The sequence below is a fragment of the Physeter macrocephalus genome, chromosome 7 (assembly GCF_002837175.3).
Source record: "Physeter macrocephalus isolate SW-GA chromosome 7, ASM283717v5, whole genome shotgun sequence".
Lineage (NCBI taxonomy): Eukaryota > Metazoa > Chordata > Mammalia > Artiodactyla > Physeteridae > Physeter > Physeter macrocephalus.
The window spans coordinates 98,057,766-98,062,599 of NC_041220.1; the positions used below are offsets into that span (position 1 = coordinate 98,057,766).

Genomic DNA, 4,834 nt, shown 5'->3' on the forward strand with positions numbered 1-4,834 from the left:
TCCCTATTAAATTTCTCCATAATTTTTCTTTACTCACTAATTATATGCCACTGCTTTAGTTCACGTCAGCATTATTTCTCTCCTTGGTAATAGGAGAGGTAACAGCACCAGCATCTTAGATGCCTCCATCTCAAGCTTCCCAATCCATTCTTCACAATGATCTAGAGTAACTTTCGTAAAATGAGAGTCTAAGAGGGCCAGACTTCTGAATAGAATATGTAACTGTCTCTCTATTCCCTATACAATGAAGGGCAAATGCATTGTGGTGGCATGCTCAGCCCTTCATCATCTGATTTCTGCTTATCTGATTACCATGTCATTCTCCCACCTATATCCTATGCCTGATAAGTCCCTCAGAAGTCCAATCTGAAGTGTCTTGATATGTCATATATTAGTCTCAGTTTGGTCTTTTTTTTTAAAGACAAAATTTCTTTGTTAGGAATGAATTGACTTCATGTTTTCATAATGATCAATTTGGCATGCTCTAAGACTCAGAGCTAACAGAAGCTCCTTACATTAGTAAAATATTTCCTGACTTTCTCTCTCCAGGCAAAATCTGATGCTCCATTCTTGGCTCTTATAAACCCTTGCACAGACCATGACTATAGCACTTATATTATTGTATTAGAACAGACAGCATATCTATAGCCACTATAAAATAGTGAGCTGTTATTCCTTTTGATCCTAGTCACTTAAACAGTGTCTAATAGATTGCTTTATGCATTCATTTTCTCATTCATTAAAAAAATACTAATGAGGACTCTGTCTAATAGGTGATGGTTTATGCACTGGGAATAAACAGTGAATGAAATGAACAACATACTTCTACTACTTCCGTAGCTACAGTGTGCAAGCACAGTATTAAACATATTACATATATATTACCTGATTTACTTCTCTTAAACATTCTAAAAATTATATAGCATCCTTACTCCACATGTAAAGACACTAAAACTCAGAGTCGTGCTCCCTTTGGCAACACATACACTAAAATTGGAACAATACAGAGAAGATTAACATGGCCCCTGTGCAAGGATGACATGCAAATTTGTGAAGCGTTCCATATTTTTACTGTCATACGAGTGAAGTAAGTCACAAAGAGAAAAACAAATATTGTATATTAATGCATGTATGTGGAATCTGAAAAAATTGGTATAGATGATCTTATTTACAAAGCAGAAATAGAGACACAGACATACAGAACAAACATATGGATACCAAGGGGGAAAGGGGGGTGGGATGAATTGGGAGATGGGAATTGGCATATATACACTATTGATACTATGTATAAAATAGATAACCAATGAGAACCTACTGCATAGCTCAGGAAACTCTAGTCAGTGATCTGTGGTGACCTAAATGAGAAGGACATCCACAAAAAGGGGATATATGTATACATACAGCTAATTCACTTTGCTGTACAGTATAAACTAACAAAATATTGTAAAACAACTATACTCCAATAAAATAAATAAATAAATAAAAACACGAGTCTAAGAAGCAGCTAGTGATGTGATTCCTCCTTTTTTTTTTTTTTTCCTTGCCTAGTGTGGGCCGGTAATTGAGCTTTGTGAATGCTACAGTGACTCTAAAAGACACATTTCAATTATTTGTTGCTGTGATACAACTCTAGGACACAGGGACTTAAACAGCCGTTTTACCTTTACTCTCAATTTTGTGGGAAAAGAATTTGGATAGTTCATCATTGATGCACATGGTGATAGTTATGGCTGGAAGATCCACTTCCAAATGGTTTTGTCTCTCATGCTTGTTGCCTTGGTTCACCTTGCCAGCTCTCCTCTCCTCTCCTCTCCTCTCCCCTCCTCTCCCCTCCTCTCCTTTCTTCTCTTCTCCTCTCCTCTCCTGTCTTCTCCTCTCCTCTCCTTTCTTCTCTTCGTTCCTCTCCACTCCTCTCCTCTTCGTTCCTCTCCTCTTTTTTCCTCTCCCTGCCTCTCTCTCTTTTTCATTCCTTCCTCCCCTCTTTCCCCCAAACCTCTTTCTCATTCCCTCTCCCTCACTCTCATTCTCTCCCTCTGAGGTTTCTCAAACTCTAGGTCTCTCCCCACTGCTTGAACTTTTCAAAGCATGGTCATTTTTGACCATGTAAATCATGTAAAACTGATTTCTTTCTATCAGGCATATCTCAACTTCAATGTTAAAACCTCAGAGAAGTCTTCCATGAACAACCAATCTAGGATAAATCATCCACCATCAATTTTTTCACCCAGTATGAATTCTCTGCAAAACATTAATCGATATCTTATATATTTATTTATTTATTCCCCATAATTTCCATTTACTTATTCACTCATGTATTCAATAAATATTTATTGAGTGCATACATATATCAACAGCTATTATAGACATTTAGCAAACATCAGCAGGAAAAAGCAAGAAAACCACTGAGATTCCTGATGGCATGAAATGTGTACTCCATAAGAGCAGGAATCTAGCCTGTCTTCCTCACCATTGTATATCCAGAGCCTAGAAAAATGTCTCACATGTAATATATGCTCAATAAACATTTTTGATTGACCAAATGAGCAAGAGTGGGGCTGTTATAAAAAGGGACAGGAGGAATCTTAGAGTAGTATGAGAGACACAACCGGGGGAACTCATTATCATTTGAACATCATGGGAGAGCTCCTTGCAGAGGTGATATTTAAGCTGAGAATCAGAAGATGAGTTGAAGTTAGTGACAATAGCAACATCAGTGGAGGCAGGACTTTCACCAGAGTGATCTACATCCCAGTGATAGAAATTAGATCTGAGATTCAAAGAAAAGTGGAGAATAATGGGAAGTAATATGCAATTTTCTCTTTTGGGGATTGTAGCTAGGATTTATATTAATTTTTATAGTAATTTTGAACTCTTAGCTCTTGAAACCATATATTATAATTATATACATAGAAAGATGGTTTTTGTAACCTCCGAGTACATTGACTTTTCAATGGTTGCTCTTGAAATTGATGCTCCCAATTGCTACTTGTTTTTGAATTAAATTGAATATTTATTTCAAATTAAATATCTAGTAATCCTCTTTTAATCATAGATTCAAGTTGTATTGGAATTTACTTAGGTAAATATCATTACCTGGAGGGTATGTGTTTCAAGCCCCTCTTTACCACCAAGCTTCTTTCATCAATTACTATCTAGTCACAGCTTCTTTATTGGATTCTCATAAGTCCTTCAAGGTCTCACTGATTCTAAGACTCCAACTTCCACCCTGTTCTTGGGATATCTCCTGTTTTAAAGATATGACAATTACTTCTACTCTTCTCTTTCAGGGTTATAGGGGAAAATGCTGTTTCAAGATTTATCCCCATTTGGTTTGGCTCACATAACATCTCACTACAGTAACTTTCAGTTTCAGAAATAAGTAAGTTCATCTATAAATTACAAAGCCACAAGGAAATATATAATATTTATAAATTTGATATGTACTCAAACTTTGAGATATGTTCATGAGAATGCTAATTCTTCATAGAATAATACACAAATCAAAAATTAAAACCAGAAGTTTAAACAAAATAAAACCATATGTTATGATGTGTGATCTCATCAGACCTGTGCCCCTTATACCAGTAGGTGGAGTCACTAAACCCATTCTCCTGATGTTTCATTTTATAACAAGGGTCTTATATTAAGGTAGCACTGGACTCTTACTGACCCCTCACTCCCATGGAAGATAGTGATCTAGAAATTTAGGGAGTAAAACTAGGTAGGCAGAGCTCAACCTACTACGCATTCAGTTTTAGTCTGGCCTCCAAGAAGCTTGTATTCTGGCCCGTTTTTGTCCCCAGTGGTTAAGTTTATTGGTAAAGGCTCCTTCCATGTGGAGGAAGCAGTGCTACCTGTGACAAGGTGAACCCTGATCCTGAGGAGCAGCCTTTTGTTATCACACAGTGAGCTGTGCTCTCCATCAATTATTTGAGTTATATTTTTATCTCCATAGGATAAACTTCTTTATATATCTCTTAACTGGTTCAGAATTTGAGTGGGAGATAGAAGACCCTTCAGATGTTAATACTGTAGGAAAAATGTAGGAAGTAAATGGGAGTATATGTTACAAAACTGCACAGAACTGGGCTCCTTGTTCTTTTTTTTGCCATTAAAAATTTTTGTTCTTGGGTAAATCATTTAAACTCCCTGAAACTCTGTTTTCAATCATTAAACTGAGGGGAATGGACTATATTAATGTTTTTCAAACCCTAAAGTACCTACCATCCCCAGAGAGGTAGAAGAGGACTCAGTGGAGGAGAAGCAATTTTGGAGTTCCCACATCTGCTTTATCAAGGTCAGTTCTATTTCTAGAAAATATTGAGCTTCCCAGTAAGACTTTGCAACTAAATATTTGAAAACTATTCCATTAGATGATTTCTATTATTTCTTCCATCTCTGACACAGTATTGCTGCATGTAAAATGACCAGGCAATGACTTGGTATAACAGGAATTATGCAGGCTTGGACACAAAGATCGGCCTAAGTTTGGATCTTGACTCTAACATACACAATGACATTCGACAAGATGCACAACAGAGTTCTCGGAGGGCTGGATGGATAGATAGATGTATATATAGACAGAAAGATAGATAGATAGATAGATAGATAGATAGATAGATAGATAGATACACCATTGTTATTTTATGTGAGGAATTCCTGAAACCACAGAGAGTATTCAATAATTGCTAAGGCATTCTTACGCTCTCCCTTTCCATTTTTCAAAGGGAAAGCCTTTCAATAATAACATGAAATATTTATATGATGCTTTAAATCATTTTTACACATGCCTTGTCTCATTTGAGTCACATGATTCTCTAGTATAAGTCTACAT

The 4,834-nt window shown here is 36.4% G+C and overlaps 1 non-coding gene across 1 annotated transcript; it reads left to right on the forward strand.

Moving 5' to 3' along the window:
* Positions 1-963: 963 nt before the first annotated feature.
* On the forward strand, positions 964-1,070 carry LOC112063791 (U6 spliceosomal RNA). Its single transcript, XR_002891178.1, has one exon. It is a non-coding gene; the product is annotated as a U6 spliceosomal RNA (small nuclear RNA).
* The last annotated feature ends 3,764 nt before the right edge of the window (positions 1,071-4,834 follow it).